Source organism: Pinus tabuliformis, chromosome 8 (genome assembly GCF_031772625.1).
Source record: "Pinus tabuliformis cultivar Carrire ecotype Pingquan chromosome 8, CPIR1, whole genome shotgun sequence".
Taxonomy (NCBI): Eukaryota; Viridiplantae; Streptophyta; class Pinopsida; order Pinales; family Pinaceae; genus Pinus; species Pinus tabuliformis.
In genome coordinates, this window is record NC_142294.1 from 1506795136 (window position 1) to 1506822606 (window position 27471).

General features: G+C 34.2%; 2 pseudogenes; one reads left to right on the forward strand and one right to left on the reverse strand.

The window, feature by feature from the left end:
* Window positions 1-2314: 2314 nt before the first annotated feature.
* Window positions 2315-4734, forward strand: LOC149241576 (protein CONTINUOUS VASCULAR RING 1 pseudogene; annotated as a pseudogene).
* A 3740-nt stretch (window positions 4735-8474) lies between these two features.
* On the reverse strand, window positions 8475-9131 carry LOC149241577 (butanoate--CoA ligase AAE1 pseudogene; annotated as a pseudogene).
* Between the last annotated feature and the right edge of the window lie 18340 nt (window positions 9132-27471).

Below are 27471 nucleotides of genomic sequence, written 5' to 3' on the forward strand. Positions count from 1 at the left end.
TCGGCCAAATGTGGTGATGAAATTTCAATTTTTTCCTCATTTATCGAATTTCAACCCTCATAATTCATATAAGCATTGTGAATTTTGATTCAAAGTAAAAATATAATACGTGGAGAATTATGTTGTTGTCCTAATGAATTTTTTTGCAAAAAACCTTAGTTCGTATAATTTCTCAAATTTCCATTAAATATAATATATGCCCTTGAGAGTTTTCACAAAACTTAATAGATATGTGCGTGTTCACGTAGCATAACTTACTCTAAAATGTCTAATTTTTAATATATATATATATATATATATATATATATATATATATATATATATATATATATATATATATGAGAATGATCTACACCAAGGGAGATAAGTTTTTCATATTAAAAATTTATTTTCTATGCAATATTATAATTTTTATTACTTATCGAAGTTGGCGAAGTAATATTTCAAGTGCATTTTGGAAACACATGTGTTCACATAAGATTTTTTTCAACTCTTGAAATAAATTGAAAAATCAAGAGTACCCTTTTGAAGAGGACTTGTAAACGAAGATAGTGGTATTTTTTGAAAATTTTTCATTGTGTGTATTTTATGTTATTGATTTCTATTGAGCCCCTTTGAAACTATCCAAAAAAAATTCAAGCATTATGTTTAAAAGAAATTAGATGAAAAATATCATATGAATTCAAAAGTGTCAAATTCATATGCCATTGGATAGAGTATTCTTTCATGAATCCAAAATGATCAATTCTGCCACTTAAGAACAAATTGTGCTCTCAATAAGCTAGTGTAAAAAATGGGGTTGTAGAGAAATATGCATAAGAGGTGTTGAAATTTTAATGTTTAGGACTTCAAGAGCTTGATCAAGCGCTTTAAACACTCGATTGAGTGCTTAAATTCAAAATTCAAGTTTCTTTATCACGTGTTAAAGCAACCCTTGATCAAGTGGTATACATGGTTAACCAATGGCTTGATCAAGCCTAAAACCTCAATCGAGCCATTAAAAAGTCTAACCCACTGTCGAATTCCTTTTCCTCTTGCGATCTGAGAAAAATGACTTTCACAGGTTGTGGCTAGGGTATTTTAATTAGAAATAATGCTCAATCGAGCCATAACTCTCGATCAAGTTGTTAACTCGGGTTAGAAAATGGCTTGATCAAGGATTTGTTTAAATTCTTAATCGAGCTATTTTTAAGCACCTCAATAGCTCGATCGAGTGCTTAAAAATTGCTTGATTGAGTGTTGAAAATTGCTCGATCACGCATCCATTTTTCAGCAAAACATGCCCTCATTTCACCAAAAATTGTAACCCAACTCCATGCTTTGACCCATGTATCAACACTCTTAATGAGGAGCATGTATTCCTATGTGTTACAATCCAATGATTTGTGAATAATTATCATGGGTGTAAGGGATTTGAAGATCCTTGTGATGTTGATATGTTCTTGAATGACAAATTATTGATATCGTCACATTTGATTGTGATATGACCAACAAACTAAGGTTATTTGTGATTTCCCTTATCTATCATGTGTGAATAACTTAATAATTACAATGCCAATGTTATTGAAGTTTTGTGGATAATGTCATGACTATTTGTTTAATAAATATCATGGAGCAAACATGATGGGTATATATCCATGGTTGGTATGTTACAATAGAGAAGTAGTATATGTAACTTAGAGCCAATTGGCTATAATGTTCATTGTTATTATGGTATGTTTAAGACCTTATGGTCAAAGATTATAGGTTGCCCATTTCTTTGAAGAAGATCAAACGAATGGAGTACACCAATAAAATTAGATATACAAGAAAGGAAAAGGAGATGCATATTAGAAACCAACCCACAAAAGTTTGGAAAAGAAACAAAGGTCGCCATGTGACTTCAACGAAAAAGTGAAATTAGCATGGCCTCAAAAGGAGTTGTTGAAGGAAACAAAGAAAAGTCTAGTCAGTGTTTAGCTCCTCGGAGGAGAGAAAACCCAATAATATTTTGAAGATATATCAAATATGTTGGCGTCTTTGTAATGAGACTTTAATGAAAAGGTTAACCATGATCAATTGGAATACCTCGAGATGAGGCATCTGAAGGGACTTGTTAAGAAACATTTACTATTTATCGGCTATCCTATATCTCTCTACACTGAGAAGATTACAGAAAACGGAATGGATAAATAAAAGGAGAAGGAAAAATAGTAAGAGTATAGTTGTGTTTCTTCAGCAGCAGATTCGTGGCTTGAATCAGGAACAAGAGAGTGCAAACAACGATACTCTAATTATGCCTATAGTTAGCAATGAATTTTGATTTGGTTCTCATATGAAATTCACCGTGAGGAAGAGTCCACGTGGTCCTTATAATGGGGGTGGAATTATAACAGAGGACCGTGAAAGGTGCAAAATAATTCAAAATGGGAATGCGAAAACCATAACCAACTTCAAGGAAAATGCACATCGCTTTGAAAAGCGTTAGGTAGGCTTGTGACATGATGAAAGTAATGGTTTTTATAAAACCATATTTAAGTTGAGTAGTCCTAGCAGCAAGTTGGATTGTTAAAATAGAAACATTAAAGTCGTTGCATTCCACAATAAGAAGGATAAGGACGATTAGAAAAGAGTGGGCCATTTGGAGGATCGAAGCATAAAAATTGAAGACACCTTACCTAGCATCCATCACATTGTTGTAAAGGGTGATCTAGAAACTTTCCTCAAGGACGGGAGAGAGCACATCAACATATATAGTTTTTATAATGTTGATGTGGAACCGGGATATGATAAATCTTTGGTGCTTAGATTGGATGCAGTTCTCGAACAACTTAAATTTGTGAACAAGCTCCATACTAAAAGTAATACGCAGTCAATACCTGGATTGGTCAAGCATGGAAGGTTTTTGCTAGATATTTTGGGTTTCACAATTGCGATGGTAAGTAGGAATTCATAGCCTCTCATACTAGAAATGGAACATGCATCAGGATGTCATCCATTATCAACCTTGTGGCATTTCTTTTTACAATAGAAAAAAACAAGCGATATATAAACAAAACATTTCTAATTATGATGATTAAAATACAAAGAAAAGAAGGCATCCTGCTGCACCTACAAGACAGGCAGAGAAGCAATTATTTCCGAGAGTCAAACAAGAGGATATTGGAGATTGATTGTGATGGAATGTTGGTGTCGTTGTTGGATGCAGCACTTGGAAACAGAAGGCGGAGTCAAATGAATGATAGACAAGAATGTATGAGCAAAGAAAAGGAGTTCTGTCTTCTCAAGAATTTATGTTTCAAGAGAGACATAGCAGGTAATTTGTATTTCTTAGCCTTCCTACCTGTCCATATGTGGTATAAGTATGAGAAGTGATATATTCTCGGTGTTACAAGTTCTTCCAAATAAATAAATCCACAGCGATCACAAATATGTGCTACACTGATATGAAGTATGCATTATGCATTACAATGGTATCAAGTAAATTGGACCTGATACAAATAGTATGCATTACATAGACATCATTACAATTCGAGAGATGATACAGGAAATAAGAACATTACATGGATGTGTTACACTAACGCCAGTAGCCAGAGAATAATTACTTACACCAAAGCAAACCAATGTAATGCAATACAAGTCAGAATGTGGACCTGTAGTATAATTTAGGTGTGAATCCATGGTATTCAAACTTTGCCAAGAAATCAACAGAAATACCAATAATATGAAGGATGCTATTGATGACAGAGTTATATATTTGAAGTATGCAAAAGATGAATGGATTGACAGAAGCAATAAATTGCCATAACAGTAGCTGAGACAAGACACCAAAATCTGTCAATCTAGAGGATGTCAGACCACACTAGAAAATGAATCAATTCAATTCGAGAATGATAAAATTCATGAATAGATAAATAATATTGATAAAATTAATTAAAAGTATGAAGGTCGAGAGAATAGCGACATATTATGTTGGACCATTTCCACAGTATTTCATTACGCTAGTGGTTGCAGTTGGCAGATATCTATAGGTTTTCTCTGTTGAATGATTTCACGGCCATTGCATATAGTATTAAATTTACTGATTTTATGTACATTGAAGAAAATTATAACGGTGACTATGCTTGGGCCACTCTACTGTGGGAAACAAATGTGATGCAACATTGTGATAGATGATCATTTGAAACTGTGTTCAATTTTTTTTTCAAAGATGTTCGTCTTCATCCTGTAGTATGATTAAATTCATGAGTGGATGTGTGGTTTTATTTCCGGTTGCAATAACTTTCTACATCACATGGTGGTTTATTCAGTTTATCGATGGCTTCTTCAAGCCAATATATGCGAGACTGGTTATCAATTTTTTTTGGTATTGGATTTGTTACTTCTCTGTTCTTCATTTTTTTCATACATGTATTTGTATCTTCGTGAATGGGAAATTTTGTTCTCTTGGCTGGATAATGGTTCATAAAGAAAATGCATCTTGTCAAACATATCTACTTAGCCTGCAAGCAAATACGTGTTCCCATTTCTCGAGACTACAACATAAGTACTTTTAAAGAGGTTGCAAGTATTCGTCATCCACATGTAGGGGAATACGCTTTTGGTTTTATCACATCATCATTTGTTCTTCAAGTTGAGAATAGAGATGAAGAACTATGTAGTGTCTATGTTCCCACGAATCATCTATATATATTACTTATTAGTCCCTGTTTTCGGCATAGCAGGGACTATGGCATTCGATTGAGTGTTAACTAGGTATTAGTTGTTGTTGACCGCACTGTTCAGCAAAATTTAAGCTAAGTTTTGGGCATTTTAATTTCGCACAAAGAAATTTTAACCAAACTTTTCACTTGCACCTCTTATTGGAAACCTCACTTTTTTCGAGGCACATTACGATGGTCATGGTTATTTTATCCAAAGTTTATTTGTTTTGCTGCTCAAAGTTTTCTATTTATGCATGTTTAGGGTGCCTGTTTTCCTTTCATGCATGTTCTCCGTGCCCTGCATGCAGCAAATGCCAGATGTTTGATGGCTATGCATAGGCGTCCACGTTTGTCCACAAATCCGAGCAGAGTAGTAGGGGAGAGAGTGAGTTTCAATTTCGAGCTAGTTTCAGGAGCAGAGCAGAGAGTGTCAAGAGCAAAGCATCCACCAGCAGCATCCGAGCTAGTATCCGAGCCAACAACAACATCTAAGGCAGAGGCACCACCATTACTAGCACCAGATCGAGAGTTTCAGGTGTCAAGGGGGGAGCTTCAGTTTTAGCCAAGCAAGAGAGGAGGAGTTTCTTGTTTGATTGGGATTCTTACTACTTGTAAGTATGTTTAGTGGTTTCATTTTACAATGACCTAATTTTACTGGCTTTATTAGTTAGGATAATATTTTCATTTTAGATTGACTGATGAAAACCTTGGGTGGTGGAGTCTAAAATGGTAGGAAAATCATTGTTGTTACCCCTGTGCCCATGCCCTCATGTTAGTCTGCTATAGGGACATTTGCCTCAGTTCAGTCCAGGAGCCTCCGACTACCCATTTTCTCCTCGTCATCTATCGCGGTTACATACACAGAGATACAGAGGGGATAACCAGGGCAAAGACAAACCCTTGGAAATATCGATACCATGGAGGGCAAACGGCGTTTTGGGGGTCCGCCCTCTGCTTCCAATCCTCCTTCTAAGAGGTTCCAGCCCGAGGAGGAGGAGGAAGAATTGGACGAGGATGTGTTTTTGGAAGAAACCCTTTTGAGAGACGAGGAGCTCCTGCAGGACAGCGGCAACCCAGGAGTTGAAAGAAGGTAATGTCTTGCTGAGGATTGGAGGCAACCCTGGCTGTAGCTATGCAGTTAATGAGAGTAAAGAGAAAGATAAGGTTTTTTATCAACTCTTCGCCACCCCATGCTAGAAGTATTGACCTATTTCCTAATTATGGGACTTCATACCCACCTTCCTCTCGGACTTCAGATCCACTTCCCTCTGGTGCTGGCTTTCGAACAATAGGTTCTCGAGGCTGAATACCCGGTATCTTTGCTTGCTCGGGTCAATGTAAGATCCAAAAATACAAACCAATTGTCCATTTTTAGTTTTCATCAAAAAATAGCATTCCATAAAATCCTTCTTTGACTTATTCATTGTCACTACCTCTATACGTCCTTGCCATTGTAAGAATTCACCACATTGGAAGGCACACAGTTGCAAATTCTGCTAATTTCTTCATCTTCTTCTAACTTAGGGTTGCAAAATAGCCAAAATTACATCTCCACTCTGCTTGTTTACCTCTAGTTTTGTACAATTCTGGATCTCCCCACCTTCGTTTCTTCACGTCCCCACAGAGGCCACATAGCCCTCATCGATTCTGCCACAGGAGAAACCATCACCTTCCCTCATCATGGTATCGAATCCCGCCAAATCCATCTTCCCCTTCAGTTTCCCCCGGGCTCAAACCGGACTCCTTGAAGACCCGCTGCGTATTGCTCGGAAACTCTTCTTTGTCTCACCACTAAGGGGGGAGACCTTAGACCTTAGAACAGGCAAATAACCTGAGGCACTTGGATATTTAGAGGATTCATTGAGTAACAGAATGGAGGTATGGGAAGCGAGGGAACGAGTGGAATTCATGTAATTGGTCTAATTGTATGAATTTTCTCATTAGGATACGATTCTAGTCATTGAAAGGCACGAAAATGACCCCTGAGGGCCAAAGATCTACCCCTTGATGGGACGCTTTCGCTTATCGGATGAGCTCCAGCACTCCCGGACAGGTTTTCTTGAAAACCCTCACTGACCTAGTTATGCCCTTGACAGTAAGAAAGACTTGCCCCTCCATCTGATGGCTGCTACAGCTCGACTCGAGTGGCTTTTCCGGTACTTTTCTTTCCATCATAGGTGAGCCAATTTGCTTGCAGCGTGAGCGAGGGATGGGGCTTGACCCGAACCTTGACCAACTTATTTTGCTGCTTTATTCATCTGGGACTACTGGAATGTCCAAGGGGGTCATCTCCACGCACAAAAATGTCATTTCTATGGTTTGTATTTTGCTGAGTGTGCAGTGAGGGCTTTATGCACGTAGGGAAGAACGCCCTCCATTTTTGTTTTTTCTCTGGGTTGGGTTTGTTTTCGACGGTACAGAGGAAGAACGAAACGAAGTGAGAGGCCACATTAGGGGGGTAGGAGAAACTACCTTGATAAAATACATGTGCCTCGATTGCCTTGAATCATTCCATGTGCCTCGACTGCCTCGAATCATTTCTTCAAGATAGATTTAGAAAGACTCTAGAAGGAGATTCAATCATTTGGATGGATGCAAGTGAGTTGGTTAGCTAGGAGGAAGACACGTTGGACATGCAACAGAAACAGAGGTAAAGACGTTGGGTATGCAAGAAGGATGAGAGTCAAGCAGGTGGTAAAATTGTGGAACCATGGTATTTTATGTGTTTGAAATATATTTTCGTATTATACACTTTTTTTGTACATGTGACAAGTGCCTATTTAAAAGCTCTGTCTTTAGCGTGTTACGTTACAGTTTGTCTTTGCTTTTATACCTTACAGTTTCAGAGCAGTGAACTGTTACAGCTTTTGAGTTCCAGTTTAATTTGATAGCCTTTGAAGTTCATCTTTATTTGACAGGTATTTTTGGGCTTGCGGTTTAGCATTGTTTAGGTTTCCCTGCATCGTTTTCGCACCATTTTGGATCACTTTGCACTTCAATTGATGATCTCTTGCAAACCTCAGTATTGTGGTATGCGTCATTATTTCACAATATTCACATATCAACAGGTAGGGTATTTCATATTTTTAGGAATGTTAGCAATTGGACAGATATTTTGTAAAATCATATAGTTGAAAACTAAAATATGGTTACGGGTGGGTAAAATATTTCTTCAAACAATCATTACATTTTATAGAATAATTGGAAGATGCTTTGCTTCCATGGGGTTGCCTATACTGGGAGAGCATAACATTTGGGAGATCAAGTTTCTATCTGTGGGTTTTGTTGAAAGAAGGTAATGTCTCGCTGAGGATTGGAGGTAACCCTGGCTATAGCTGTGCAATTAATGAGAGTAAAGAGAAAGATAATGTTTTTTATCAACTCTTGGACACCCCACGCTAGAGGTATTAACCTAGATCCTAATTATCGAACTTCATACCCACCTCCCTCTCGGACTTCAGATCCACTTCCCTCTAGCGCTGGCTTTCGAACAACAAGCTCTCGAGGCTGAATACCCCGTATCTTTGCTTGCTCGTGTCAATGCAAGATACAAAAATACAAACCAATTGTCCATTTTTAGTTCTGACCAAAAAATAACATTCCATAAAATCCTTCTTTGACTTATTCATTGTCAATTCCTTTTTTGTAAACATATTTGTTGAAACCAAAACCTAATGGAATTATCATGAACATAAATTGATCACTAGGTTTTGACAATAATTGTCACTCCATCAACATTTTTTCATTTTAGTGTGGTTTTTCATGTATTTTTTAATCATGATATTTCATTTTTTAATGAGCATAAATAATACTTTCAACTTCGATGCTATAAATATTCTCGCCCCCTGAGATTATAATGTCTTTTGATCTATTTTTTTGCTCAAGGTAGCCGTCATAATGAATGACCCCTAAATCACCAGTGTGAAACCATCCATTTTCAAATGATTCGGCTATAGCTTCAGCATTTTTGAAGTATATGTTCATGACTATGCTGCCCTTGATCACGAATTCACCAATTGTAGTACCATCATGAAGAGCACTTTCCATTGTGCTGGGATTCTTAACATCTTGTTTAGAAACCCCTAAGTGAGGAACCCCTTGTCGGGTCTTCAACTTGAATTGATCCTCTGATGGAAGCTTACCCCGTTTAGGCTTCCAAACACATGAGGTTATGGGACCGTAGGTTTCAATGAGGCCATATATGTGTGTTATGTGGAAACCGAGTTCCTCCATTCTGGATAGCAATTGGGAAGGATGTGGAGAACCACCTGTCATAACATAGACAGTGTGAGGAAGTGGTCTTCTTTCATGAGGTGGTGCATTTGAAATGACACTTAATACAGTTGGTGCTGCGCCTAAGTGGGTGACTTTGTGTTCCTCATTAGCGTCAGATATATCTTTTGCTTTTACATTTCTGAGACAAATGTTGGTTCCCCCTTGTCCTGCCATACCCCATGGAAGACCCCAACAATTACAGTGAAACATGGGTATAGTCCAAAGGTAAACAAGACTAAATTTTAATTCCCACATTAAAATGGTACTGACTGTATTGATAAAGGCACCTTCCTTGGCTGTACACAACACCTTTAGGACTAGACGTGGTGCCTGATGTATAGTTTAATGTAATAGCATCCCATTTATGTTCAAGCCAGCGAGTCTCAAAATTAGGATCTCCACTTGCCAAAAGCTTTTCATACTCCAAAACACCTTCATGATCATCATTCAAAGATACTCTATACTTGTGCAATTCATGAATCACAATCATTAATGGTAATTCCTTTTTCACCTGTGAAAGAATCCTTACTATCATTTTTGTAACTTCCAAGAATTGGTAATCCACAAATAACACCTTAGCTTCTGAATGCCTCAAAATAAAAGACATTGTATGTGCATCATGTCTAATATTTAGAGTGCTGAGCACTGCCCCTGCCATTGGAACTCCGAAATGCATTTCATAGGTTGCTGGGACATTTGGAGTTACTACAACAACCTGTCACATTAATGAATAATATAACTTCAGGAACGTAGTCTAACATCATTTAACAAAACTGTTAAACCCAATAAAAAGGTGTGCCCAAGCATTCATTTTAAACAAGACATTATAGTTCATGGAAGGATAAATATTGCTTACCAAGCAATCCCCATCCTTTTCAGTGAACAGTTGTTATGGCACAGGCAACTACCATGGGTTATATTGGTTTTAATTGGTGAGACTAAGGAGCTCTATAGAACATGCGCGAGCTCTTGTCGAGGGGCATATGCAGAGATCTTACTGGTACTGGTGATCTCTGAAATTGTCCAGATTTTCTCTAAGAATGCAAATGCTTATTCTGTAAAGGCCAAAAGACTAACTTGAAAGGTGGCAATCCTTGCTTGTAGGCGTTAGTTTACTAAGGCCTACCTACCATACGAGAAGAATGAGTAATATGTCAAATCCCACGGGGAGAAGCATCCTCATTGTGAATTGTTGTGCTGTTTGAAGATGGAATTATGGTATGGTGCTATACAAAAGCTAGTGATAACTAGAAACCTTCAATGACCTTCAATTCATTAAAGACACAATGCAATCTAAACCGTAAGGAAACTGATGATCCAAGGGTAGTATTTGTATATAATGTGCAACAAAATTTCAAATATTGGGATATGCCTTGCATTAAGATATTTTTGCAATATCACAAAAATACAAGTCCAACTGTGCACATAAAATATTGGGTAAAAGATATTGTGTAACATGGGTGTAGATAATGAAAATGATGATTTTATGCAACCTCTAAAAAATGAGAACTCAGTAAAATTCTCATCTAGAGTTCCTTTTCATGTGATGTTTTCTGGGGGGCTCAAGCTCCATTCTTATCTATTGTTTCCTTTGTTTTTTTTTCTAGGGATGAAGCTCAGTTTTGTTTAGGCTCCATTTTCATTTGCCATTTTCTAGGGTTCAAATGACAAGTGGGGCTAGCTCAATCTACAAGTCAAGCAAGTTATAGAATTTTTCACAGGTCTAGTTATAGCATTTTTCACAAGCCTAGATGTCCTTGCCAACTTGCTATCCATCAACAAAGGACTCGGTTGCAACTTTTCCATCCCAGTCATTTTCATTATGTCTTTCCACTGCTTCCTTTATCAAGTTATATTGCTTTCCAAAGCAATTTTTTCATTTCCAATTCCTTTGTCATTTCTAAATATGACTTGTTGCTAGAAATTTGATATTTGTTTGGCAACATAATGCAAGAGCCTATTGTTTTAATATATATATATATATATATATATATATTGATATATTGTTAGAAACAATCATTTTCAGTTTTCGCTACTCTGATCAATATTTTTTGCAAATATGTAGATAACAACAATAGTAAAAATTGCTAAAGTAATTGAGCTTTTGTGAAGACAATTGCACAAGGCAACTCTGGTAAGCGATTGGAAATTATGGAAGAAATAATAGATGTTGACAGTTACAACTTCAGATTACAATACATTGTGCCTGACAACATTGATTCTGTATTAAAAGGAAATGGTCTCTTTAGACTAGATGCATTTTCATATACTGTAGGAGATTGTCTATTTGACTCATTCGAAATGCTTCTACATTTTCCTTATACATCAAATCAACCACGAAATGGATTAATAGAACATTTTCTTTTTTGCTTAAACAATAATGATGTTTAAGCAATAGAGTCATATGAATATGAACTAGCACCTAACTTCCTATATGAGTTACATGGAATTAATGATATTGGTACATATCTTCATAAAATGTGTTGTTCTGCATTTACAAATATAAAGGAGTCTGACTGAGGTTTATGGGGCGATACCTTTTGCATACATTTGTTAGCTAAATGGCTAGATATATCAATTGGAGTTTGATCATTGACAAGGCAGACAATATATTTTCTTTTTAATCAACATGAAAATACAATTCCATATTGCATTCTCTTACATGATACAAATCCTGTTAGTGGTCATTATGAATCATTTCTTTACCAAAAGTTTCCAATATGAATTTGTAAACAGTCTAATATCTACCTGTCATCTATTTGCAAAGATATTGAAAGCCATTGGATGCATATTGCACATAATATGCTTTTAAATGAATTAATGGTCGCAAAAAAAATGACATCTAATTGTGGTGACAGTCTCTTTAATGCAATTTGCTATTTAGTAGCAACAGAATTCGATGCACAGTGTTTGCGACTTTACATTGTCCAATCTTTTTGCAATGCACTTATGCATAAGAATCAAGATGCATTGCATTGTTTAGAACAATACCTAATAGTTGATGTGATACACTATGCAATTAATAACAACTGGCAAAAATATCTCATAAATATGGAAATTCCATATGAGAAAGGGTAGGTAGAAGGTGGACCATTGTGTTTGCAATGGATATCTATCATATTCAAAGTCAATATCCAGGTATGGTCCTCTGTTGCAAATAACTTTGTCGGTTACAGTTTTGCTTATTCGAGATGCAATCGTGTTTTTAACATCATGTCACTCAGAACAGATACATTACATATTCATTACCACGCAATGATACAAAAATATGTTCGCAATTCTCAACAAGTGTACATGGAAGCAAAAGAGGATTGTAATAAATTGCGTCATAAGCATATGCTAGAAAAGAAACAATGTATATCTCAAGTACATTTTAACAATAATATTCAATTTGAGATAGCATCTCATTTAGAACAAATGTGACCAACTAAGCATCGTAGGCTCAATTATCACAAACTGAAGCAATTCATACATACAAAAAGCAAATGTAGTGATGTACATAACAGTGATAACATCTTTTGTCATAATCATGTACTAGAAAATCAACAATCTAGTTCTCACATAAGCAACTCTGGTAAGCAATTGGAAATGATGGAAGAAATAATAGATGTTGACAGTTACAAATTCAGATTACAATGCATTGTGCTTGACAACATTGATTGTGTATTAAAAAGAAATGGTCTCTTTAGACTAGATGCATTTTCATATACTTTAGGAGATTGTCTATTTGACTCATTCGAAATGCTTCTACATTTTCGTTATACTTCAAATCAACTATGAAATGGGTTAATAGAACATTTTCTTTTTTGCTTAAACAATAATGATGTTGAAGCAATAGAGTCATATGAATATGAGCTAGGACTTGACTTCCTATATGAGTTACATGGAATTAATGATATTGGTACATATATTCATAAAATGTGCTGTTCTACATCTACAAATATAAAGGAGTCTGAATGAGGTCTATGGAGGGATACCTTTGGCATACGTTGGTTAGCTAAATGGCTAGATATATCAATTGGAGTTTGGTCATTGACAAGGCAAACAAGATATTTTCTTTTTAATCAACATGAAAATACAATTCCATATTGCATTCTCTTTCATGATGCAAATCCCGTTAGTGTTCGTTATGAACCATTGCTTTACCAAAAGTTTCCAATATCCATTTCTAAACAATCTAATATCTACCTGTCATATTTTTGCAAAGATACTGAAAGCCATTGGATGCATATTGCACATAATATGCTTTTAAATGAATTAACGAACGCAAAACAAATGACATCTAATTGCGGTGACAGTCTCTTTAATGCAATTTGCTATTTAGTAGCAACAGAATTCGATGCACAGTGTTTGTGACTTTACATTGTCCAATATTTTTGCAATGCACTTATGCATAAGAATCAAGATGCATTGCATTGTTTAGAACAATGCATAATAGTTGGTGTGATACACTATGCAATGAATAACAACTGGCAACAATATCTCATAAATATGGCAATTCCATATGAGAAAGGTCAAGTAGAAGGTGGACCATTCTGTTTGCAATGGATATCTGTCATATTCAAAGTCAATATCCAAGTATGGTCCTCTGTTGCTAATAACTTTGTCAGTTACAGTTTTTCTCATTCGAGATGCAATCGTGTTGTTAACATCATGTCATTCAGAACAGATACATTACATATTCATTACCACACAATGATACAAAAATATGATCGCAATTCTCAACAAGTGTACATGGAAGCAAAAGAGGATTGTAATCAATTGCGTCATAAGCATATACTAGAAAAACAACAATGTATATCTCAAGTACATTTTAACAATAATATTCAATTTGAGATAGCATCTCATTTAGAACAAATGCGACCAACTAAGCATCGTAGGCTCAATTATCACAAACTGAAGCAATTCATACGTACAAAAAGCAAATGCAGTGATGTAGATAAAAATGATAACATCTTTTGTCACAAGCATGTACTAGAAAATCAACAATGTAGTTCTCGCATACACCTCAATAACGACATTGAATTTGAATAGCATCTTGCTTACAAAAATTGCCCAAGTGTCATAAGCTTACTTATCACCAAATGAAGCAATTCATAGGTACAAGAAGCAAATGCAATGACATATGCAAAAAAGGATCTTCTAATAAGAAGACAAGAATGACATTTCTTGGATTAAAACAAATATTGCACAACATCGGAAAAAATAAGAAAAATACAATAAGCAAACAAATCCATCCAAGAAAGAAAGATGCAAAATACATTTATATGAAACAAGTCAAAGACACACCTAGGAATACATGTGCAGTTTGTACCAGATTGCATTTTGCAAAAAATATCAGATGCTTCACTATAGAGTTTCAAGAAAAGCATATGAATTTGACATTTAACAATAGGAACTTCAGCGATGAAAACATATGTGTTGCTTACAAAAAAGCACTTCAGAATGGAAAGCTTCCATAATTTGCAACACCTAAACAAATAAGATGTAACATTCCATTACCAACTGCAAATACACCTTTAGATCTAGAAGAAAGACTTGTGTCACTGAGAATTGCATTTGCACAAATTAGACAATGGGGATATAAGTGATCACAGATTGGCTTAACAGGATCAATTATCAATGTACCAGTTTATATGGACATTGTGCAAAACGGATTGTCGTAATATCTAAGTGATACAATGACAATTGTAGTTGCATTGAAAAGACAATTGCAATACAAAAATGCCTACCGAACAGGTAAAGTACGTCCAATTATTTTCATGAAAGCATTGAATGAACTATGTTCTAAAAGTCTTTATAAAGCTGAGAACATTTGTATAAATGAGAATTGGACCCATGTTTTACAAGAGAATAATGAATACATCGTACAAAATGCAAACAGTGACAATGAAAGTGATACAAATAGTGATGCAAATAACGAAGCACCTACTGAAACATTGGTGCATGGATTAATAGAGTCACAACGCATCTACGATTTGCAAGACAAGATTATTGAACTGGCACCTGCTAAAGGACAATGACCACTGGGGATTTTGAAGGACAAATATGCAGAAGAAATGAACTTTCCAACATTATTCTATAGTGATGCACGTGATGATGACGTCAAAAATAGGTTTAGCTACCAAACAATTATACAATGGGAATTGTTACAAGCAAGTGGTGACTTCTCATATCATACAACAAAATTGTTTTTCAAGACAATGCAAATAATTATTGATAAAGTGATTTCTTGCATATAGGTACGAATAAGAAAAGGAAAACTAAAAGGGAGAAAAATATTAGCAAGAAATGTCAAGTATCGAGCAAATTGAAAAAAGTTATTGAAATCTGATATTGGATACATAGATTTCAGAAACATCTGCATATCGTCTGATCATTTGGAACAAATTAAGAAAAACATATTTGCAATGATACGACAATTGGGACCTCCAACTTTCTTTGTGACATTTACATGTGTAGAACATCGATGGAAACCATTAGTAGATACATTGGTCACATTGTTTAGAAATAAAGAAAGTAAAAATGATACTGATACATTAGAAGATGGTGACATTGACTACCTTATAAGAAAATATCGAGTCATATGTAGCCAATACTATAGACATAGAATTAATGTTGTAAAGCAAATGATATGTCAGGATACTACATTCTTTGGAAAAATATCTGATTACTATTTCGTAACAAAATTTCAAAATAGAGGAACTGAACATGAACATTGACTGTTATGGATAGAAAATGCTCCAATATATGGAAAACTTGAAGCAATTCAGAAATTGAGAAGTTTCTTGACAATTACATAACTTGTAATACAGATCATTTGAAGCCAATGTTGCATACAAGAACCTGTAAGAAGTGAAAAAATTCAAACTGTAGATACAATTTCCCCATGCCACCAATGAAATCAACAATGATCATTGAGCCAACTAGTGTACAAAATAAAAAACTTGCAGAGAAATCAATATCACTTTTGGCATTTCTGGAGCAAACAAACTACAATGATTCAATAACCCATGACAATTTCCTAGTAGAAATAGGACTAATAGAAAGTGAGCACATACAACTATTACAACATACAGTAAAGCAACCAACAATTTTCCTAAAATGAAAGCCTTCTCACATTTGGAATAACAGTTTTGCAAAGGCTATGCCTACTCTATGGAATGCAAATACAGATGCACAATTTGTGCTAAATGCATATGCTGCAGCATCATATTGTAGTTCATATATGACCAAAATTGACAAGTCTATGACAAATTCATTTAGAAGAATACACAAAGAGCATGAGAAAAATGAAATTGATGCTATGAAAATGATTCGTAAACTCGGAAATACATTACTCAATCTCCAACAAATGTCAGCTCAACAAGCAGTGCATATAGCACTTTCATTGCCGTTGAGTTGTAGTTCAAGGGAATGTATATTCATAAACACATCTCCAGTTGATGAACACACATTTCTGCTTAAAATGCATATTCTCTTGAAACAAGAACCTGATGATTCAGAGGATGTGATGTGCCATTCCATTATTGACTACTACATCAGATGCCCAAGTTCCATTATCAAAATCTTCCTTGCAGAATTTGTATCAAATTACAAGAAAGATGGCACACACATATCAAAAAGGAAAAAATCAAATGTTATACGATTTTTCAAATATAACAAATACAATGATATTGAAAACTTTTGTAGAGAGAAATTATTATTATATATGCCATTTGAAAATTGTGAAAATACATTGAAACAAGAATTGCCTACATGGCTATCTGCATATACGTTACATGAATAAACAATTCAGGCCAATGAAGCTAAATTTACATATAACATTAATCCAACATGGGGTGATTTAGAGACTACAACAAATGAACAAATTAGTTCTTTGAATACTAACCAAATAAATATGCGAAACCAAGAGAACAATTCCCATTATGAGGAATATGATTTGCAATCAGACTTGCAATTTCCATAACAGTTTGAAATGAAGAAAAAAATCAATCTTGGATTTCAAATAACTCCTCATCCATTTTTAATGGAGAACAATGAGTATTACAAACTCAAAAGAATGTTGAACAAAGAGTAACAAGCAATTGTAAAAGACGTTGGAATTAAAAAAAAAACCCCGAGGAACCAGTTTACCTATTTATTACATGTGGAGCAAGCATAGGCAAAACACTCATAGCAAAAGCAATTTTCCAAATGCTTATATGAATTTATGATTCACAGAACACAATTGATCCTATGAAACCAAAAGGTCTAATATTAGCATATACAGGAAAAGCTACATATAATTCAGGTGGAACAACAATCCATTCTGCATTGCTAATGCCTTTTAACAAGTCTCAATTGTTGCCACTTAGCAAAGAAGTATTAGACAACTTATCAAAGCTATATCAAGAATTGCAGCTAGCTTTCATAGATGAGGCCTCTATGATTGGTAGTCGGTTCTTATATTCTATTGACAGTAGATTCAGAAACATAAAACATGTCCAAACCAAATACTTTGGAAACATTGACATCATATTTTGTGGTGATTTATATCAAGCGCAACCTATTCAAGACTCTCTTATTTTTGAAAAACCAAGAATCAACAATCAAACAATAACACATGATTTCTGGAAGGATAATGTCAAGTGCTTCCAATTGCATATGACTATGCGACAAACAAATGAGAGATTCATATCAGTTTTAAATAGAATGCGAACAAATTGTCAAACATCTGATGATATAACATATATTAATACAAGTTGCATGCACCCTGTACCAAATGATCCAACATTTCCCTATTTATTTTACAAAAACAAGGATGTTGCAATGCATAGCAAGAAAATGTTAATGCTCATGCCTGGCAATGAAATTTTAATTAATGCAATTGATGAAAATGAGGAGAATAATGGCAATTTTCCAACACATCAACATACAACTAATTTTCCTTCACAACTTGTGATAAAGTTGAACATGTTAGTTGAAATGTATGCTTGCAATTATGATGCACCAGATGGGCTAGTAAATGGTGTAGATGGAATAGTTAAATCATATACGCATATAGATAAGGTCGATGTTCTATGGATTAAGTTCCATGACCCTAATATTGGTCATCGACAATCTAGATAACTGGCTCATTTGTATACTTCAGACATAGCACATAATTGGACACCAATACTACGAATATAAAAAGCAGTGCCTATCACACCAAAAAAGATGGCTCATTTGAAAATATGGAAATAATTTCCAATTCAACTTGCATGTGCACGCACAATACATAGATCACAAGGCTTAACCTTGGATAGGCTTGCATTTGACCCTACTGGAGTACAAGTGCATGGCCTAGTATACACAGCGCTATCACGTGTCAAAAACATAAAATCGTTGTATTTTCTTAATGCTCTTAAAGGCAATAATTTTAAGGTTAAGAAAAAAGTTAATTGTGAAATGCAACGTTTGCAAACCACTGCAAAATGGCAATGAGAATATGACTATTCATTAATACAATCATTGTGATCCATCTTTATTCTTTCATTGAACACTCATAATCTTCATGCACATCTTAATCACATATGCAATGATTATGACACAATGCAATCTGATATCTTATGCTTACAAGAAACACATATGTCATTGTGTATGCAAAATGAGTACTTCAAAAATTTCAATTGCATCTCAAGATGCATTAAGCATGGAGTAATGATATTGATAAAAAAAAATATCATTATCCTTGAACATGCCCATTTTGAAGAGCAACTTGTAGAGGCATTGCTCGCAAAAATAAAGGTTCACATATTACAAATGGCAGTACTCAATATATATGCATCACCACATGCAAATGTAAACATATTTTTGAATGTCATTGCAAAAGCTTTATGCCACTTAGATCTAAACAATATCATAATTATATTGGGGGACTTCAATATTGATATGGTGCATTGCAATCAAAAAACAAAGCAGCTAGAAAGCTACATGGAAAACTACAATCTTCATTTCCTTATTAGCAAAACTAATAACGTACATAAATCATTCATTGACCATATTTGGGCAAACCAAGCTAATATAAGATATAGAATTTTCATATTAGATACATATTGGTCTGATCATGATACAATATCTCTTCTCCTTCAGCTATGATATACACATGAAACGCTTTACAAAATTGCAAATTTTGACACTTTTGCAATACGTCATTGTTTTTACCACTTCTATTTTACTAAAGCATATTAGCATATTCTCTTTGTAGTAAACCAAATAATAACATCATACATATTATGAATTCTACTGTACATTTACATATATGACCTTATATATTCGTCAATGCAAATTGTGCCAATGAAACCCTTTTCAATTAAGCAAGACAAGAATCCTATCGTAAATTTACACATATGACCTCATATATTTTTGAATGTATATTGTACCAGTAAAACCCTTTTCAATTGAACAAAACGAATGAGAAAAAAGAACAACAACATGGAACATGAACGAAGAGAGTATATTCTTCTTGCTTTTCCTTTTCTATGGTTTTTATGTTCTTGTTCACTTTTTACTTTTATATGCTCTTTTAAGCTGAACTAAATATATGCTACTATTCTATAACATAGCATAAATCTTGAAAAAGGAAAAGAAACAATTGAAGAGATAGAGGGCATAACCCAAATAGAAAAGGCAAGCCAACCACTTGTTTTGAAAAGGTATGTCTATGACAACTATACAAATATGCTAATTTGTATTTAGAATATTAATGTTTACTATATATGCATTATGTTTTTACATATGTATATTTAAATGTATATAAATTAGAAAATGTTGGACAAGTGGAGAAAGCACTAGTAGTAAGTCCCCCCACACAATGCAATAACAATACATGTACAGGTTAGATATCATAATTTTTTTGTTGATTGCTTATGCAAAATACATGTGATAATATCCACATCATATTGAAATGTGCAATTACTTTTTTTAGTCCAAGTGAAACAAACACAACAAAACTTGATTCAACAAATCTACAAAATGATACATCAAAAAGGTATGCATATGAAATACAACATTGTAATCTATTTATACTTCTACAATTTATAGGAAAAACATAGCATTGTAGAAATGTTTATAGCAGTATCTAACTAAGACACTTTTATAGGCAAAAATAGATACTGCCAACTAAAGTATCAATTGAAGATCTCAATAGTCATAGAATTGGACAGCTATTTGTTGGAGACATAATGGTTGTGTATAGCGCATTTCTTGATAAAGTAAACAAATCACGTCAAATATTACGAGCCGATTTGACAGATGCTAAAGGAATGATGACTATAACATTAACTGTACCTGCACATTTAGTTGAGCGACATGAACAAAAAATTTTGCAAGGCAACAGCATATCAATTACAAATTTCAGGATATTGCCTAAAATTGTTTATGATCGCGGTGACTATGACAAAATAATTTCGCTCAATGAATTAAGTATCATAGAAACTGTACTTGAGCTCTGCAAAGAATATTGCTTCATTCCCGATACAGCCATTAGGCAATTTGCAAACAAAAAAGAAATGTACCCAATTGGTACAATCGCTGTAGCCGTTACACTTGCCAAACGGGTTGGATTGCATTACATACTCCATATCAAAGAAGGAGATTCTGAAAATGATAATGCAACAGTATGTATTTGCATATTACTTATTCCTAATTTTCAATAGATAACATGCATCACTTCAATATATAATTATTGTAATTTGTCTCTTGCACTTGCAATTGTTCAACACATACGAACAATGTATTTGCATATTACTTATTCGTAATTTTCAATAGATAACATGCATTACTTCATTATATAATTATTGTAATTTGTCTCTTGCAGTTGCAATTGTTTGACACCTATGAACAATATTTTATTTCAATGGAAGAACAACTGAAAAAATAAGAGTTCCCCCTGATCCTTTTCAAAAATATAACAAAAAGGACAGACAGAAAAGAAAAAATATTCAGAGTAACAAAGTCAACATTCATGATTGAACTTAACACAGATGCAGTAAACAATCTCAGAAAACTAACTACATCTACCTATGTTGTAAGTATAACAATAATGATCTTTTTACTAACTTTGTATTTCATATGTAATAATGTAGATTAACATTTGAATATTTTATAAACAGGTCGAAGGTATTCTGATGGCAGCAAATCCATATTCAACTCCTTTCGAACCTGTTTGTGCTATTTGTAACTCTCCAATCAATTCATCCATACTGATAACCAATGGAACAATCTACTGTTCACAATGCAATAATAATTTCCCTTTCATCTACAAGCATTGTATAAATGCTGTAATAGAATCTATTACAAATAACATTGTGCATTGCATTATCAGACAGCCTTTACTACATGACTTACTTCCTGATTTAAAACCAATGTCATATGAGGCATATTTGGAACAGAAAGCTACCATTGTATACATGTTACGTGACTTCAAAATTCACATCAAGTTCACACTCAATGAAGATAGTGAACTATTACATGTCGGCTAACAAATGGAAGGTACATCAACATATGCCTTAACATCTTTTCTTTCAAATATGTCCTCTGTTCAATTCACAATGTTATCATTTTATTATAACTAACTATTTGTTATACAGATCACAAAATCCAGGAACATGGCAACTATTGGAATCCAATAGCTTGTTCAATGTGATTGACTGCCTTCACGTACACAGCAAATGCAAAAGTGATATGAATATGTTTCTTCATATTATGGTGTTATTGTAATAGAACTATTTAACTTGCAGTTTCCACTCATTTACCAAGAAAATGTACTTATGGCATAATATTGTTGTACAATATTTTTTTATTATCGTAATGTTCCATAATTCCTACTGATTATCTAAAAACAATTGTTCTATTTTTGTCCTACTAGTCTCTCTGAAATTCTCAAATTCATTACTCTAGTTTTGAGCATTCACTGCCTTTTTCTTAGTATGCAATAAGTACATATCCTATATGCTATAACATGTCTAGAAAATGTCCAACTAAGGAGCTCACAGGGGATAATCCATTTAGACCTGTGTAAGAACAACCAAGTTTTTTTCCAATATCAAAATGTGTTTTCTTCTTTCTCGTAAATGTCTTAGTGATTTATGGTTATTTTTAAGTATAAAAATAAAGATATTTTAAATTTTATTTTGAGAATATGTATAAGTTAATAAAAATATGTTTTAGGTTTTATTTTGAAAATAGATATAAGGCAATTAATTTTTGGAAGTAAAAATTTCTCAAATCAAAAAGTAGTTGAATATTGTATTGATCTTCAAAGGAGTCGTCTGCTGCTGCTGGTTCTGAGTAAGTATCATAGCTTGCTTATTTCTTGCCATTTCTGAATACTATATTCTCTACAATCGTTGAGCTTACAATCAATACAATGAATCAACTTGAGATCTTTCTTATCCCACCTTATAGCTCCATAGCACAGATAATTGTTTCTTATGTCAGCTTACAGCTCCATAGTACAAAGAATTTTCATTCATGCTACGCATCTGGCGAGTGATTTTGACAATCATGCTTCATAGAACAGAGAACTATCAGATCTGCATTTGCATCAACAATGTAACTGATTTAGATATTAAAATCTAGTTGGATGGGCGAACAATAATTCCTTGCCCTCACCATTGCAATTAACTTAAACTCTTTTGTTTTCTTCATGGATGAGGTCATATGGCTGACTGTCATTTCCTTTCTTCTGTGCAAGGCTTTGTGAAGACGCAGTTGGAGGATCCATTCATGATGCAATAGCGTACATTGAGTGCTATTGGTCAGGACAAGTTTAGTGGCAGAGATGAAGACAAATTCAAAGGCCACTAAAATCCATGTAACTCCCATTATCTTTGGTCTTGTTCATTTCTATTTCCTTTTACTTTCATTAGGCCAATATTTACATCAGCACTCCATTTTTCCTAAAATCATGGGCCAATATGAATGATGGTTAGTTGTGTACATTCCGAGATATCCTCTACATAGATGGCTTCCAGTTTTCTGTTATTATTAGAAATTTATGAAGGTTTTAAATTGAATATGATTAACTCAAAGTTTACATTTTGTTCTTATTCAGTCTAGTAACCATAGAACTACTTGTGAGGAGACACTATGTTTTTGGAGAAACAAGTATTAAATATCAACAAACGCTAATCATATTTCTAGCTATAATTGCAAGTTTAAAATTGAAACATAGATGTAAGAACAACCCTACATCTTAATAATTGAATCTGAATAGTATATTTCTTTCCTCTTGTTAGTCTAAAAAAGTGAACAATAAAGATGTTTAATTTTAATGGTTTTTTCTTAATGACCTCAGGTGCTTTGCTGCAACTACCTAGAACTCCCCCAGCATGCAATGGTGGATTTCTTTTTCAGTTAACTAATTCCAAACATGTGATAGAAAGACTTGGGTATCCTCAGGTTGATGAGGCATCTAACACCATTTCTATTAGATTTTGTGGTCATGAATTTTACTCTAGGTTTCCTAGTGTTCAAAATTCTTACCACAAACTAGCTTTGTATACCCATATTTAATAGGCAAAATTGGAGCAAAACAGGTTGGACTATAAGTTGGAGGTTAAATTCAAAAGGAAATTACGTTCACTGCAAGCACTTTTTGAAAGTGTGGAAACGTTTCACTCATTATGGCCCAGCCTGGTTGATTTTATTGGCTATATTAGCTTTTTATTCTGAGGATCCATGTTTACAGATTATTTGAATGATTGATTATACAGAAGGAAAATGGTTGGCATACAGATCAAAAGACAAATTGCTCTTGCATACCAAAAAAATGTTGTCACTTTCATTTTCATTTTATTTGGAGTTATTGTACTTCAGAGCTAAGAACTTCCTTCAACAACATACCTTCTGCAACATGACTTTCCTTCAACAACATGCCTTGTGCAACATGACTTTCCTTCAACAACATTCCTTGTGCAACATGACTTCTCTTCAACAACTTATGCTATGAGTCACATTCATTTTTATTTGATTTGATTTGAATTTATTGTATGTCAGGACTAAAACTTTCCTTCAACAACATGCCTTGTGCATGCCCTGTGCAGATAGGTGGTTTAACATGGAACTTTATATATGGTTACATGAAATTCAGCCAGATAAAGGGAACAGTATGGAAATGGCATGGATGCCCGCTAGATAATTCCCATTCCAAGTAAAAGTATTCAATTAAGGCAAGCTAAATCTCCCAGTCATATTCACTCTGGAATATTAGTTATCAGAACATTTCGATTGGGCCATATAAGTAACAGCACAGACAAGATATGATACAAAAAAGTGGAAGGGATGTTGTTGTCATATCATCTAACAGTTGTATGGAGAATGGTCAATGCTGAAACTTTGTAAGGTGACTCTGTTTTTCTTTAAATATGGATACAGAATAATAAAGGGATATTGTTGCTACATCGTCCACGAGAGGTGTGGAGAAGGTTGTTAATGCTGAAACTTTGTAGGGTGACTCTGTTATTTAGTCTAAATAGGAATACAGAATAAAGGATACTGTTGCCACATAGTATAGTCATTGGAGATGAAATTTAGGATGACTCTGTTTTTCTAAACTTGTGATACAGAATAAACTATGGATTTTATGTAACGAAGATTCAATGGTGGGTGATAGCTTGTATGCAATTTACATTATGTCTGGTTATCTCGTGTTGTTCAAGTGCACGTTTTGTAAACAATACAGACAAGATATAATACAAACAAACGTCGGGAATATCTTTGACACATTGTCCACCAGCTGTTTGTCAAATAGTCATTCTGTGTCTTTTTATAAAGATACCATACAGGATAAACTATGGACATAATAGATATTCAATGGTGGCTGATAGCTCGTATGTAATTCCCCCTCCCTTTTCCTTTCCCCTGGTCCTGCATCATTAGAACCTTTTCCTCTTCCTTTCTTCACCGTTAGTTTTGAAGATGAATTCTGTTGAGGATTTCAAATCCGTTGACTTTTTTGAAAGATGAATACTGTAGAAAATTGTCTGAAAAATCTACACTCCAACAACTGTTCCCACAAAAATCTTAAATCTGTTAGCTCATATATAATTCAGCAGTATGTCTGCAATCCAAATTAGTAGACTTATCTCTTGCAATCCAAGTGCAATACATTAAATGAGGGTTGTGGTAGCTTAAATACCAAATCATTCGCCAACAATACATTAACCAGGAAGCTTTACAGAATTTTTAATAACAAAGGAATCCGATGGAGATTATTAGATGTTTTTCATTTGTAATTTTACTGTGTATTTTCATATTTTCTATATTTCACTGTAAATTGGATGCAACAACAATTGTTAGCTATGATGGGAGAGCTTTGCTAATCAATGGAAAGTGTACGTTATTAATTTCTAGGTCCATACATTACCCTCGAAGCACCCCATAGGTTTATATTGCATTTGGTATTATTTTAGCTATGTTTCTGTTTATTGTTAACTTTACAATGTGCTTATATTTTTTGCATGTTATTAAATAGATGTGGCCCGATCTTATTTCCAAGTCTAAAGACGGATGAATAGATGTTATTCAACCATATGTCTCTTGGAATGGGCATGAGCCAGAGCAACGTCAGGTAATAAGCATTTAAAATATTTTAACAATCTTGAAATGTATGTATGACTTCGAATTGAACTCTGAATTGTTGATGAATTTATTGTGGCATACAATTTAATTGCAGTATAATTTTGAAGAAAGATTTGACCTAGTGAGGTTTTTGAAGACAGTACAAGAAGCATGCCTTTATGCTCATCTTCGAATAGGACCCTATGCTTGTGCAGAGTGGAACTATGGGTATGTATGTTTATAATTTTTGTACATACAATGTATGAAGAAAGGTTTATATCAGAATCACCATGCCATCCCATCCTGTATCTGTATTGAAGGCAGTCAGGTTTAATTCATTATTTTGTAATACCTAACAAGGGGGGGAACTTATCAAAAATATTTGTGGAGTTTCACGGCCTGTAACCTTTGTCTTTATCTATTGTCACTACAGTACTTTACTTTACAGTAATTAGTATTGCATGCACTGTAGTATTAGACTTTATATATATTCTCATTACTTCCTCTCTTTCTCTTTATAGATTGTAAGTGGTGAACATTATGCATCTTGCAACATTGAAGTGGTAAGTTTTTTGTTTTATGGCAATCATTAAACACTGGTTTGGTCCAATAAATGCTGTTGATCTTGGATTATATCCTCTCCAATCTGAACTTGAAGTATTTCAGTTCCATTTCAAATCGGACAGTATATGTATTTATTTTTGCACTTGTCAGAAATTTATCTCTCATTGAAGTGTTGTGATCTTGCAGGGGTTTCCCTGTTTGGTTGCACGCCATACCAGGAATCAAATTGAAAATATTAGATGCATTAAAACTGGAAGTACAAGACTTTTTGGTTGCATCTCTTTTATCACATAAGCTCCCAGAGCAACGTCAGATAATAAGCACTGGAAATATTTTAACAATCTTGAAATGTATGTATGACTTCAAATTGAACTCTGAATTGTTGATGAATCTATTGTGGCATACAATTTAATTGCAGTTTAATTTTGAAGGAAAATTTTACCTGGTGAGGTTTTTGAAGACAGTACAAGAAGTAGGCCTTCATGCTCATCTTCGAATAGGACCCTATGCTTGTGTATATTGGAACTATGGGTATGTATCTTTATAATTTTTTTACATATCATGTATGAAGAAAGGTTTATATCAGAATCGCCATGCCATCCCATCCCATATCTGTATTGAATGCAGTCAGGTTTAATTCATTATCTTGTAAGACCTAACAAGGGGGGGAACTTATCAAAAATATTTGTGGAGTTTCACGGCATGTAACCCTTGTCTTTATCTATTGTCACTACAGTACTTTACTTTACAGTAATTAGTACTACATGCATTGTAGTATTAGACTTTATATATATTTTCATTACTTCCTCTCTTTCTCTTTATATATTTTCAGTGGTGAACATTATGCATCTTGCAACATTGAAGTGGTCGGTTTTTTGTTTTATGGCGATCATTAAACACCGGTTTGGTCCAATAAATGTTGTTGATCTTGGATTATATCCTCTTCAATTTGAACTTGAAGTATTTCAGTTCCATTTCAAATCGGACCATATATGTATTTATTTCTACACTTGTCAGAAATTTATCTCTCATTGAAGTGTTACGATCTTGCAGGGGTTTCCCTATTTGGTTGCACGCCATACCAAGAATCAAATTGAAAAGACTAGATGCATTAAAACTGGAAGTACAAGACTTTTCGATGGCATCTCTTTTAGCACATAAGCTCCAAAAACACTCGTTCCATGAGGTTGAACAACCTATACAAACATCCATTACCCACTGTCTTTCAATCTTTTCAAATGATTACCTCTTGCTTGTAGTATATTCCCAAAAACTCAGTTCCATTCACACTTAAAACTAGCTGGCAAACACCTTGAACACTTCTATAAATTGGAAAAAGCAATGCCTAATTTCTCACCTGCAAAAC